The sequence below is a fragment of the Gigantopelta aegis genome, chromosome 12 (assembly GCF_016097555.1).
Source record: "Gigantopelta aegis isolate Gae_Host chromosome 12, Gae_host_genome, whole genome shotgun sequence".
Classification (NCBI taxonomy): domain Eukaryota; kingdom Metazoa; phylum Mollusca; class Gastropoda; order Neomphalida; family Peltospiridae; genus Gigantopelta; species Gigantopelta aegis.
This window is the reverse complement of record NC_054710.1, coordinates 49,407,924-49,422,656: the sequence shown is the minus strand read 5'-3', so window position 1 is coordinate 49,422,656 and position 14,733 is coordinate 49,407,924. Positions and strand designations below refer to the sequence as shown.

General features: G+C 36.1%; 1 long non-coding RNA gene across 1 annotated transcript; it reads right to left on the bottom strand.

The window, feature by feature from the left end:
• Positions 1–8,190: 8,190 nt before the first annotated feature.
• Positions 8,191–12,416, bottom strand: LOC121386841. The gene is made up of 2 exons (XR_005959717.1): positions 12,312–12,416; positions 8,191–8,961 (listed from the first exon to the last, which is right to left on the bottom strand). It is a non-coding gene; the product is annotated as an uncharacterized LOC121386841 (long non-coding RNA).
• Between the last annotated feature and the right edge of the window lie 2,317 nt (positions 12,417–14,733).

Here is a 14,733-nt window from a genome sequence, read left to right as displayed (position 1 = left end):
TATTAAAATTTGTCAATTTAGGAGGGCTGAGGGCATTTTCCGTGAATTTCACACACAATGTTAAATATCGCGTTTTCGACAAAATCATCAAAGCACCACCACTTTAAATTGTTATTTTGAATGAGATACCTGTAAAAGATGTCTACAACATAGTAATTTTAATTGAAGTTCGTGGTTGCTATGGTTATGAAAATGGCTAAAAAAAAATCGAAAATTGTCGAAATATCAGGGGTTTTTTTGCTACTCGGGTCGGGCACGTTTTGAACATGGCCATATGCCACTAGAGCTTCGAGCACGTTGTGAACATGGGCATATGCCACTAGAGCTTCGAGCACGTTTTGAACATGGTCATATGCCACTAGAGCTTCGAGCACGTTGTGAGCATGGGCATATGCCACTAGAGCTTCGAGCACTTTTTGAACATGGTCATATGTCACTAGAGCTTCGAGCACGTTTTGAACATGGTCATATGCCACTAGAGCCTCGAGCACGTTGTGAACATGGGCATATGCCACTAGAGCTTCGAGCACGTTGTGAACATGGTCATATGCCACTAGAGCTTCGAGCACGTTTTGAACATGGTCATATGCCACTAGAGCTTCGAGCATGTCTGTCACGAGGCCGAGCTCCGGATAGCCGGAATTCTGCCTCGGGACAGAAAATTTAATATTTGGAATATTTACTCTAGATATAAATAGTCCATATATATAAAATATATATATATATATATATATATATATATATATATATATATATATATATATATATATTTGTGCTTGTCTAAACAATAATTATAAATAAATAGCATCCTCATAAAAAATCTTTAGCACAACTTTTGAACGGGCAGTCCAAAATATTTTTTTTATTATATACAAATCATTTAGACCTTGTTGGGAGAGAAACGGAGGTTAACTGAGGTTAGGCCATCGACACAGATGGTTCTGCGATTATTAGTTGGGGAAAAGTGAGGGGTACCGGCCGTATCGGTAACTTCGGTGTGACCAATGAGGAAGGGGTGGGGGGACAAGAGGTGGTGGTACGGGGCAGACCCCCCAGACAAACCCTATCACTCCCTGCAGCCACAACTGCCTACGCCTATGCGCCTAACCCCTATTTTCTGGTGGAATAACCCACACACCCACCTCCAAAAGCCCACCCACCCCATCAGTCCAACCGTCGTGCCCTCCAGTTCCAGCACCCCTCAAGATTATGGAAGGAGATCTAGCGTTGGTATCCCTAGGAGAGGGACACAGACAGATAACCCCAACGCTGGTATTGTAAATGAGAATATTAAGAACGTTGAAGAAAGGTTTGCGTCTAGTGAGTCGTGGCGAGCGAAGCGTAGTCTGTAGATCTGGAAGAGCCGAGGCGCCTCTCTGTCAACCAAGAGAACAAAAACGTTATGTCATTCAACAGACACTGTCACCACTTTAACGTATAAAAAACAGACGGCTGGGAGGAAGTATGGAAAACCAAGTCTCAGCCGCCGGCATAGGAGCAGTATACCGCCCTACTCAATTCTTTGTGTTTTATTAAATCAATGGATGATTAAAAACCAAGTCTCAGCCGCCGGCATAGGGGCAGTATACCGCCCTACTCAATTCTTTATGTTTTATTAAATCAATGGATGATTAAAAACCAAGTCTCAGCCGCCGGCATAGGAGCAGTATACCGCCCTTCTTAATTCTGTATGTTTTATTAAATCTATGGATGATTAAAAACCAAGTCTCAGCCGCCGGCATAGGAGCAGTATACCGCCCTTCTCAATTATTTATGTTTTATTAAATCAATGGATGATTAAAAACCAAGTCTCAGCCGCCGGCATAGGAGCAGTATACCGCCCTACTCAATTTTTTATTTTTTTTAATTAAATCAATGGATGATTAAAAACTGGATAAAATATAACAACACATTAAAACGAGCATGCCTGTAAACCTAAATGAAATTTTAAAAACAAAAACACCAAACTATAAATTTATAAACAAAAACAATATATATAAAAGGCCAAGCCGGCGAAGGGACGAGTGCATTACTGCCAGGTAACAAACCCCTCCCTTTCGCTCCAATGTTGTTGGGGTTTTTAAAAAAATAATTTTATTTAAATTCACAGAACAAATATATTGGTTTTTTTATTTCCAAATATGTTTTTCTTTTTTGTCTACGTCAATCCAAACTAAAATAATAAAAGAGAAAAAACTATTTACAGACAGCTGTTTGATGTATAGGCCCACGGAATGCACAGAACACACTACTTATCCACCCCTTGCATCAGTAGCAATGGTACAGCCCACACATGTCACATTTTTAGATGGCAAGAGACACACAAAAACACCTTCGTGTCGTTTATAAGACCAAATTACACATTTAGCATAATCTACAATCAATCGCAAAGTCATAAGAGCCCATACAATCGAGAAATTGATACATTTATTTACAAATCTTGACGCTTTCACATTCGTAACTGACAGCAGACAAGAACACGCATATGGAGAGCGCATGCGCTGAGAGTAAGATGGGCGGCAAACTTAAATATTTTCAATTAAAAAATGACGGACCATGATCTGCATCGATCAAAACAATATTTACACTGATAGTTCAGCAAGTATATCAGGCATTAATTGGCTAGCGAACTGGGATGAAACCGCCACCTGTCAAAATGCTTGACACGGGGAATCCCTTCAAGTCTCCGATTTTAGCAGGGAATCCTCCAATCTAATTAAAATTAGCTCCACTGGTTAATTACTATTACCTGTGGATCTAACAGCACCCCGTTGGAGGTCATGTCCAGTTGACCTTTCATTCGACCAATAAAAACCTTAATTGCAAAATCATGCCAGTGATTTGAAAAGAATTTGAAAACATTCGGGATTATGCCGAGGGTATACGAAATGATTCGAGTGAAATACACAGTATGCCGGAAACTAATTTCAGTATAAAATTTTATATAAATTTCGTTTCAAGACGATAAAACCCCAAACCGTGATAGTATAGCCATAAAATCTGTTTATACTAGTATACAATCCAGAGTTTATTACTGCACTTTTCCCCTGTTTTTTAATGTTGAAAAAGACCAACAAGTTCGCTTATTGCATAAATAGTCTCGCGCGATAGTTTTAGAATTTGTATGCTCCCGAATAACGCTATAAAAGGCTAAATGTAATTGGTCGATATTTAAATTGTTATTTATAGATGAAATGTCACCTGGAGACAGGAGTCCACGCAATGCTGTTAGATCTACTGATAGACCAGTAGAGCTAATTTTAATCACATTGGAAATCCTCAAGCTTAAAAACATGGAAAATGACGGTGGAAAAATCAATCGATAAAAATATAACAAAAATATTTTCAGGTAGAAAAATGTTTAAAGTTCCATATTCTAAACGAACTGGCTGCAACCGCCGTTTTATTAAAACAAAAATGGTGATGACAGTGAAAAAGACAATGTCAAAATGTTACTTAACGATTGAATTTAATTAGGCCAACGCTGAGTGAGCAAACCTCTTATAATGTGAGCGCCATTTTATAATTATTGAAGTTAACACGTCCTTCTTGTTTTCAATTTTGACAACTGGGACGAAACATGCTTAAAATGTTTATTTTCTCGGTGGATTAATCACTGAGGTCAGTCCTTATTTTGAAAGGTTACAATTTTTACGGTCCAGGCAAAAAATGTTCAGGTTCTGTGCAGGATCCGAACATCACCTATCGCCCATGTAAACATGTCAGGTTTAAGGGAATCGAATGCTGTGATTGGTCTAAATACTTTATGAGTCATTGGGATTACTAGCAAGGTGCAAAATTAGAGAATATTTAACGAGCTACGAGGCAATACCGGCTATCTTGTACAAGACTGCGGGCTTCTGTAAAAAATTAAAAATAAATAAATACATAAATAAAAATAAAACATTAAAAAAAAATTGGGTAGATTCTTGGCACCAATGTTTAAATACACCTAGAAACATTACTGATTAAGAAAAACATAGGTGCCAGTTTTTGCATTAACATTTAGGACCTCCATTTTGAATTGCAACATGGCCGCCTTTTTTAACTGATATCTATGATTGTTTGGTATTCCACATTATTTTCGTTTGCATGGATCTCAACCGTGTTTCGATGTTATTATCAAAAATATTAGTATGAATGTGACACTTCATACTGGTACATGACGAATATTTTCTGCTCACAGTATGTAATGATGCATATCCAATCTGAAACAACTACATTATTCGTGTTGTGTCATATACAGAATAGTTCACACGGTCGTCGAAGCACCAGTCGTGGATCACTCGTTCAAACCAGTGCAACTCCTCTTATCAAATGCTGTCGTATGTGCTTTCCTCTCTGTGGGTAAGTACGCATAAAAATGCTTTGCGGCATCAGGACACATGTAGCAGGTTTCCTCTCATGACTATGTGTCAGAATTACCAAATGTTTGACATCCAATAACTGACGTTTAATTAATGAATGTTCTGTAATAGTATTGTTAAACAAAACAAAATTTTAACATTCGTGAATAACTGGTTTGAACAAGACATAATCTGTTATAGCATGACCGTTCGTACAGCACTGTATACAGTCAGTAAAATCTGTGTATCACTGACGCCGAGTTGTCGATATATGATAATAACCTGTTATAGCGTCACTGTTCGTACAGCACTATATACAGTCAGTAAAATCTGTGTATCACTGACGTCGAGTTGTCGATATATGATAATAACCTGTTATAGCATCACTGTTCGTACAGCACTATATACAGTCAGTAACATCTGTGTATCACTGACGCCGAGTGGTCGTTATATGATAATAACCTGTTATAGCATCACTGTTCGTACATCACTGTATACAGTCAGTAAAATCTGTGTATCACTGACGCCGAGTGGTCGTTATATGATAATAACCTGTTATAGCGTCACTGTTCGTACAGCACTGTATACAGTCAGTAAAATCTGTGTATCACTGACGCCGAGTGGTCGTTATATGATAATAACCTGATATAGCGTCACTGTTCGTACAGCACTGTATACAGTCAGTAAAATCTGTGTATCACTGACGCCGAGTGGTCGTTATATGATAATAACCTGCTATAGCATCACTATTCGTACAGCAATCTATACAGTCAGTACAATCTGTGTATCACTGACGCCGAGTGGTCGTTATATTACAATAACCTGTTATAGCACCACTGTTCGTACAGTACTGTATACAGTCAGTAAAATCTGTGTATCACTGACGCCGAGTCGTCGTTATATGATAATAACCTGTTATAGCATCACTATTCGTACAGCACTATATACAGTCAGTAACATCTGTGTATCACTGACGCCGAGTGGTCGTTATATGATAATAACCTGTTATAGCATCACTGTTCGTACATCACTATATACAGTCAGTAACATCTGTGTATCACTGACGCCGAGTGGTCGTTATATGATAATAACCTGTTATAGCATCACTGTTCGTACATCACTGTATACAGTCAGTAAAATCTGTGTATCACTGACGCCGAGTGGTCGTTATATGATAATAACCTGTTATAGCGTCACTGTTCGTACAGCACTGTATACAGTCAGTAAAATCTGTGTATCACTGACGCCGAGTGGTCGTTATATGATAATAACCTGATATAGCGTCACTGTTCGTACAGCACTGTATACAGTCAGTAAAATCTGTGTATCACTGACGCCGAGTGGTCGTTATATGATAATAATCTGTTACAGCATCACTGTTCGTACAGCGCTGTATACAGTCAGTAAAATCTGTGTATCAATGACGCCGAGTGGTCGTTATATGATAATAACCTGTTATAGCGTCACTGTTCTACAGCGTTGTATACAGTCAGTAAAATATGTGTATCACTGACGCCGAGTGGTCGTTATATGATAATAACCTGTTATAGTGTCACTGTTCGTACAGCACTATATACAGTCAGTAACATCTGTGTATCACTGACGCCGAGTGGTCGTTATATGATAATAACCTGTTATAGCATCACTGTTCGTACAGCACTGTATACAGTCAGTAAAATCTGTGTATCACTGACGCCGAGTGGTCGTTATATGATAATAACCTGTTATAGCGTCACTGTTCGTACAGCACTGTATACAGTCAGTAAAATCTGTGTATCACTGACGCCGAGTGGTCGTTATATGATAATAACCTGATATAGCGTCACTGTTCGTACAGCACTGTATACAGTCAGTAAAATCTGTGTATCACTGACGCCGAGTGGTCGTTATATGATAATAATCTGTTACAGCATCACTGTTCGTACAGCGCTGTATACAGTCAGTAAAATCTGTGTATCAATGACGCCGAGTGGTCGTTATATGATAATAACCTGTTATAGCGTCACTGTTCTACAGCGTTGTATACAGTCAGTAAAATATGTGTATATCACTGACGCCGAGTGGTCGTTATATGATAATAACCTGTTATAGCGTCACTGTTCGTACAGCACTATATACAGTCAGTAACATCTGTGTATCACTGATGCCGAGTGGTCGTTATATGATAATAACCTGTTATAGCATCACTGTTCGTACAGCACTGTATACAGTCAGTAAAATCTGTGTATCACTGACGCCGAGTGGTCGTTATATGATAATAACCTGTTATAGCGTCACTGTTCGTACAGCACTGTATACAGTCAGTAAAATCTGTGTATCACTGACGCCGAGTGGTCGTTATATGATAATAACGTGTTATAGCGTCACTGTTCGTACAACACTGTATACAGTCAGTAAAATCGGTGTATCACTGACGCCGAGTGGTCGTTATATGATAATAACCTGTTATAGCATCACTGTTTGTACAGCGCTGTATACAGTCAGTAACATCTGTGTATCACTGACGCCGAATGAAACGACACAATGTTAACTTTATGAGCAGGTGGCGTGTATATACATATTAAAATGGCCATGGTCCGGGAGTGATTTCATTCAACAGTGCATTTTTACAATATAATGTCGATTTGATAGCGCAGTTTCAGAATAGTGAAAAAACACCAATGTCGATTATAACATTTGTGGTTGAGAGGCGACGTTAGTTAATCTGTGTGACGTATGTGGCAATCAGCGTTGCGATATTTATAACATTTGTGGTTGAGATGCGACGTTTGTCGGTGTGACGTATGTGGGAATCAGCGTTGCGATATTTATAACATTTGTGGTTGAGATGCGACGTTTGTCGATGTGACGTATGTGGCAATCAGCGTTGCGATATTTATAACGTGTTGTTGAGATGCGACGTTTGTCGGTGTGACGTATGTGACAATCAGCGTTGCGATATTTATGGTTGATACTTTTGTGACATTTGTCACCGACTGTGTGGCATGTTAAAGGTTAGAACATTTGTTGTCAAAATAACATTTGTCGTCATTTTGCGACATTTGTAGGCACTGCACACCCTCACATTTATCGCCAATCACAGGACCTGTGGTATTAACTGCTCTATCAAACGTTCGGTGCACCTCGAACTTGAGCTTTGACCCAGGCGGAAGTTATTTGGTTTAGTACTACATATGCCTGTACTTTCTTTAAACAAACAAAGAATGAACTAATGCTTAACGACACCCCAGCACTAAACAATATCTAAATAAAGATATATTTGTTTGTTAGGTATAATCGTACACAAAGACAAACACTACTGAAGTTTAGAATGTATTTAAAGAAACAAGAAGTAACAGACTGGGATACACACGGTAAAACAACGTGTAACAGTTGTAAACATCTTAATCTAAAGCTAATCTTAGCTTGTTTATTGGAATATCTATATAAAATACAAACATCATTAAGTTGAATTGCTTATTTAAATAAACAACAAGAGGTTTGTCAGTCTTTGAGAGCCCCGCTATTTAATTTTCAATTGTCTTGCTAGTGGATAATAATTTATTAGATACTTGTTAAAATATAAAACTTCCAAAATATATCTCTGTTAGTTTGTGGATGTTGCAAGAAAATAGCAGTATTAAGTTTCACAATTGCTCAATCAAAATTCAGCTTGAAGTTAGACTTTCTGATTTTCAATTACAATTCAAGGGCGTGCGCAGGAAAGTTTGCAGGAAGTGTAAACATTTTGCAGGGGGGGGGGGGGTGTCGAGGTGTCTGGCGAAGCCCGTGGCGGAGGGTCTGGGGGGTTATGATTTTTTTTTTCGCCTTGAGCGGGGGGGGGGGGGTGTTCGACCCCCCACCCCCCTGCGCACTCGCCTGCAATTATTTAATAAATAAATAAATAAAATTAGTTAAAGTTTCTCTATTAGAGTTTGTAGACGTCCCCAGAGGATTCTTGCACCAAGTTTCAGAATAACCCAATCACAACTAAAGCTAAAATAGACTTTCAAATCTGGACAAATATATTTGTTTTTAATTTAATAAAATTAAAAAACAACAAAAAACAACAACAACAACAACAACAATAACAACAACAACAAAAAACAAATCTTTTTTTTTGTTTTTAAATTTTCGAAAATATCTCTCCATTAGTTTGTGAAGACGCCCCTGGGAATGCTTGTTCTGAGTTTCAAAAATATCAATTCAAAACTCAAAAATAAGATAATACTTTGAAAGCTTAAGTATTGAAAATGTCTATTTAAATTTAAAAAATGTAAAAACAAGTTCCAAAATGGCAAATTTCCAAGTATATCCTTATTATTCTGTGCAGATTGACCCAGAATAAAATTTTTACCACTTTTTAGAGCAATCAATTTTAAACTCAAGGAAAAGACAGACTTTAAAGTAAACGTTGACGAGCGGTCGCCGGACAAATCAGTATACGTGAAGTTTCACTGGCAAACGTCATAGCGGAGCTAACACACTGTGGCAACAAAACTTATAAACTATGTTGTTTTAATCTTTACATGTTTATGAAATTGTTTACATACGAAACTCGCAAACCCTATTGAAGAGGCAGTTCAAATTGTTTAGCCATTGTTAATGTATCCAAGTAACAGACCTTCGTTGACGACTGAAAAGACACATTAAACACATTTCGTTATTTTGAATATTAGTTTCTGTAATCCAATGCATTTCTAATTGGTTTGTAATAACCCAACTTCACTGTATTTGTAAATACCCGGTACATATTTGTCTTGTAGAACGATCAGCAACACACTGAATATAGAAAACAACAAACAATTTTAGCCACTGAAGATTGTTCCCGAGTTGGAAACGTTATAATGGCAGCAAACTCTAGAGAGTCCACTTAAAGACCCCCCCCCCCCCCACACACACACACACCCACCCAACAACAACACCCCCAAAAAGGACGTATTTTATTTTAATCTAATCGAAACTTGTTTACTAAAATAACTATGCATCAGATAAAAACAGTATTTAGTTAAAGGGTTTATGAAAGAATACAATCAAAGATAAAATACTGCAACTTGTCCGGGGGCCATAGGCTGATTTTATGGGGAGGGGAACCTGGATTTGCCGGAAAATTTGGTTTCTTTGCTGTTTTGTCTAGGGTTAGGTCTTATTGACTTGGTGTGGGGTGTGGGGTGTGGGTGGTGTTGGTAGTTGAGCGTTTGCAACCATTGGGCAATGCCAGATATTAACCCTTGTTTACGAAGGTTACACCCCAATAGTATCTACCCCGTAACGATGAACAATCTAACTATATACATTAAGAAAGCAATTGAAATAAGTAATAAAATTCTTTAATTTTTAACGAGCAATTAGAATATATTTCAAACAGTGGCATGTAACAATTGGTACATAATTTGTAAACTATTTTAAAATATAAATACAAACACTATTTAGTTAAAGAAACAATGAAAGGTAAAATACTGGAACTAGTCTGGGAGCCATAGGCTAATTTTGGGGGTAACCTGGATTTTTAAGAACATTTTTGCTGTTTAACGTTGTCTAGGTGTAGATATTCATGTTGTTGTTTTTTTTAGAGTTTTTTGTGGGCTTTATTTTTGTTGGGTGGTGGGTTCTTGTTTAAATCTACATAGGGTAGGGTGAAATGAGTAAAAATATAATATACGAACCATTGGCTCCCGGACTAAGCCCACAAAGTGTAACAATAAAACACGTTAACCATCTAAAGTCCGTCTACTGAATACATAACCATGATAAAATTTAACTATATACATTAACAAAACAATTGATATAGGTAATGGAATTCTTCAATTTTAGTGCGCATTTATAATATATGTCATATAGTGGCATGTAACCATCGATATATAGTTTCAAAACTTGAATGTATGTTTATGTAATATGACAATTTAAACGCATCGCAAGTTTGCTATTGGGAACACTAGAAGTACTGTTCACTGTAAAATAGTAGTGGTATGTGTCTGCTATTGGAGAAACTAGAAGTACTGTTCGCTGTAAACTAGTAGTGGTGTGTGTTTGTAAGTGGAGAAACTAAAAGTACTTTTCGCTGTAAAATAGTAGTGGTATGTGTTTGCAAGTGAGGAAACTAGAAGTGCTCATTCATATATATATAGTATGAACACAACATGTCTATGTTTAATAGGTAAGCCTGACTTTATGGCATGTTTATATAGAGTTGTACCATGGGGAAACTAGAAGTACTGTTCGCTGTAAAATAGTAGCGGTATGTTTGTGCTATTAGAGAAACTTAAAGTACTGTTCACTGTAAAATAGTAGTGGTATGTGTTTGCTCATTCATATATAGTACGAACTCGTCAGGTCTATATTCATTAGGTAAACCTGACTTTATGGTATGTTTATATATAAGCAAGAGATATGTACCTTGGGCTCGAAACCTTAAAGCTGAAAACACACATTTGGATATGCATACATTAGTCAGAAACGTTACAGCCCCTTTCAGTTAAAGCTTAACCTCGAGATAAAGAAATTAGTTTTTGGCTACAAGGAAAAAAGGAACAACACTTGAATAATAAAATAATTTATGACGTTGTCTTGAATAGTAACGTAAGTAATATGATCTCTCTTGAATGGTGATGTAATTTGCTGTATAATGTAGGTACTAAAAACATTCAAATGACGTCAAGTATCAATTATTTTTTTTATCTGGACCGGAACTTTTAAATGGGGAAGTCCCTTTTAATCTTCACTGCGGTTAGCGTCTTTTTATTTACTGACGTCATATATGAATTACAAATTATGTTATATCATATTTAAAAATTACACAAGACGGCCGCAGAGTATGATTCCTTTCGTTAAGTAAATCCATGAAAGGAACATTAAACGACAAAGTTGCATAATGGCAGCTTCAACAGTTTTTTTTCATTAACTTTTGCATCTTCAGTTATATACCTATTATAATTACAGAAACACTGTTTAATTTATTAGTAGAACAACGTATTTAAAACTCTTTAGAATACCACAGATAGAACAGTGACCAATACTGTGTTAGGTCTCTCTGTCAGATTTACCTAGCTGTATTTTACCACAAAGTTTGTGTATTAATTGTTTGGTTATGAACACTACAGAACATCCTTACTGAATGAAAAGCACCCCTGGTAGTATGTTATTAGTAGGATGCTATCTTCAGTGTTATGTCTCGTTGTGAACTTAATTATGTATGTAAGTTAAAACTTAGCTAAATAATCAACACAATTCAGAAATATTTTCAGCATAAGGAATGTCCTGCTAGTCATCATTTTTTAAATTTTCCTGGGGTGAATGCTGGATGAAAATAACAATTACAAATTCAGCTATATTATTTATGTTTTTGTTCTTATTTTAACATGTAGCTTAACAAAATAAAGTACATTTCTAAAACCTCTCTCTCTCTCTCTCTCTCTCTCTGTCTGTCTGTCTGTCTGTCTCTCTCTCTCTCTCTCTCTCTCTCTCTCTCTCTCTCTCTCTCTCTCTCTCTCTCTCTCTCTCTCTCTCTCTCTCTCAGCTTTTTTTCACACACATACATAGACAACTATTTGTGTTGTTCATGTACATAGTAATAGTAATTATCCAGTGTGTGTTATCTATGCAGGGGTTGAAATAATATGTAACCTAGTAGCCAGTGATGATCACGTTTTTGTGTAGACATCCAAAATCATTGTGTTAATCACTCATCGCTCTTAAACTGAATGATCCTTTGGGAACAATTGGCCCCTGAACCTGAACCGTGGCTGTACATTAAATGTATGCTTATTTTGTCAGGATTAAAGAGTAATTTCAACTAAATTTAACACTTAACTTATTAATTGGTTCATCGGCCACCACAAAACTATGTAATAGATCAGATCGTCGAAAGTGTACTAGATCAATATGTCTTATTATTTGTGAGGAATTGTCGATGGACTGCATTAATCAAAACATCACTAACGATGACAAATGTATACTCAATTAATTAGTCAGTAACTTCACAATTACTTAATCTGGCTGGGTGAATGCAGGGTTATCATTTTAACTTTTCTCAACTTTACTCTTCTGAGTTCTGTTATCAATATTCTCTTCCCCATCATCTGGTTGTCTTTTATTTCTGTAAAAAAAAAAAAAAAAAATCATGAGACAAAAGTCACTAAATGATATTACTATTGGTGTAAGGAAACTACAATAACATTAGACAGCATCTACTAAATGATATTGTTGATATTGCTGTTAACGAAACATAAATAATTGAACAGAAGTTACTAAATGCTATTATTGTTGTTGAAATTGTTTTTTTATTGGACAGCATTTACTAAATGATATTAGTGTTGTTGTTAGCGAAACACCCCTCATTAGACAAGTTACTAAACTGATATTAATGTTACTATTGTTAACGAAACGACTAATTTCATAATTAGACAGCAGTTAAATATTATTGCTGTTGCTAGTCTTGCTAAACGTAAGACAGCAGTAAATTATATTGTTGTTATTATTATAAATTGATCACCTCAAACGTTTAAGGTGAGTGATTTGCATTGAAAAAAAAAAATAAAAATAATAATAATAATAATTAAACAAATAATAATAATAAAAAAATAAAAACATAGAAATTGTGACTAAAGCTTGCATATACTGAATCATATATGTATGTGTATGTATGCAGGTATCTATCTATCTATCTATCTGTCTATTTATATATTTATGAAACACACACACACACACAGAGAGAGAGAGAGAGAGAGAGAGAGAGAGAGAGAGAGAGAGAGAGAGAGAGAGAGGGGAGAGAGAGGAGGAGAGGAGAGGGAGAGAGAGAGAGAGAGAGAGAGGAGAGAGAGAGAGAGAGAGAGAGAGAGATAGGTTATTACCAGAGAGTGAGGGAGAGTTTTCGGGATCGTCAATATCATATATGAGAGAGAGGGGAGAGAGAGAGAGAGAGAGAGGAATACAAATTGTTATTATGCGAGCCTCTGGCGAGCATAATACATTATTTTTATTCCTAATATATAATATTGACGATACCGAAATACACGAGCGTAATAATATCTTTATCATATAAGCTCAAGCTTAATACAACTTTAATTCCAGTATATTTAATTCCAGTGTCTTTTTGAATGGAAGTGACGTCAAACTCGAATTACGTCATTTTGAATGTCCTTACATCAAAATAAAGTTATGCCTACGTTTTTTGTTTTGTGAACGCTGGACAGCTTTCAGTGTCAAATTGCCAATGAAATGCTTTTATTTGATGACTATGAATGCATACGTCAATCTAGGTATGTTTGCTTAAATGTCAATAAACCTAGTGCCGAGACCTCGACTAATTTACATCTAATTTGCAAAGTTATGAAATTCTTAAAGTAAGTGATCTGAAAAATATGACGTACTTTGATTGCACTGAAGATGTAAGATATTATATGATAAATATATATATATATATATATATATATATATATATATATATATATATATACTCTTCACAAAAGGTAGGGGAACCTGGAATATTAATGTTAATATGAACTATTAGACCGAACATACGTTTTGAGCACAGACATCCTAGTAAAGAAGGTTCAGGTGTGTTTATCAACACACCGAAACACATTCCATAGCTTGCACGTGCATTACGCAGTTGCCCCGTACACGTGCGTGGGCTGTCATTCTCAATTTTGACAATTTCTAGGAAAGTCGCTTAATCACTGTCGAACATTATTTCTGTCAGTCTGTTTCATTCTGTTGATCATACAGTTGTTATTGTTTTGTGTTTAGTAATCTTTATAGTTTGAATTTGCGTCTACGGGCTACTGGCATGCTTCAAACGGGCAGAAGTCAGCGTGAAGTGGCCAACACCTTGAATGTTTTTTTGGCTTTTTTAAGTAAACACTTATAATTTTGTGTTGAATAATTAATTTAAGGGGTCTTCTTCCAAGTTCTCCATATAACATGAATAGCGGGGTTCCTTTTTTTACTGGTAGGATGTGTCTTAAGAATGTTATATGAATATTTTCTATGCTATCGATTTTTTCGTAACCCCATATTTCACATCCGTATAAGAGACTCGGGAGTACAATGGAGTCAAATAGTTTTAATTTGCATTCTACTGAAAAGTTATATCTTTAGATTTAGACAGAACAAAGTACATTGCTTTTGTTGCCTTTTGAATTAGCTGTTTTTTGCTTATATTAAATTGATTTAGTTTAGTAAAAGTAAGACCTAGGTATTTATATTCTTTTACGTTTTCAAGCACATCATTTCCAAGTGTAAAAAAGCTTCTTATAATCATTACTGGTGACACTGCAAATTATTATTTTAGTTTTGATTAAATTTACTTTGAGTTGCCATTTATTGCAATATTGTGAAAAGACATTTAGAGATGTTTGATGCGAGAAGCGCAGTATCGTCAGCATATAATAAACATAAAACAGTAAAG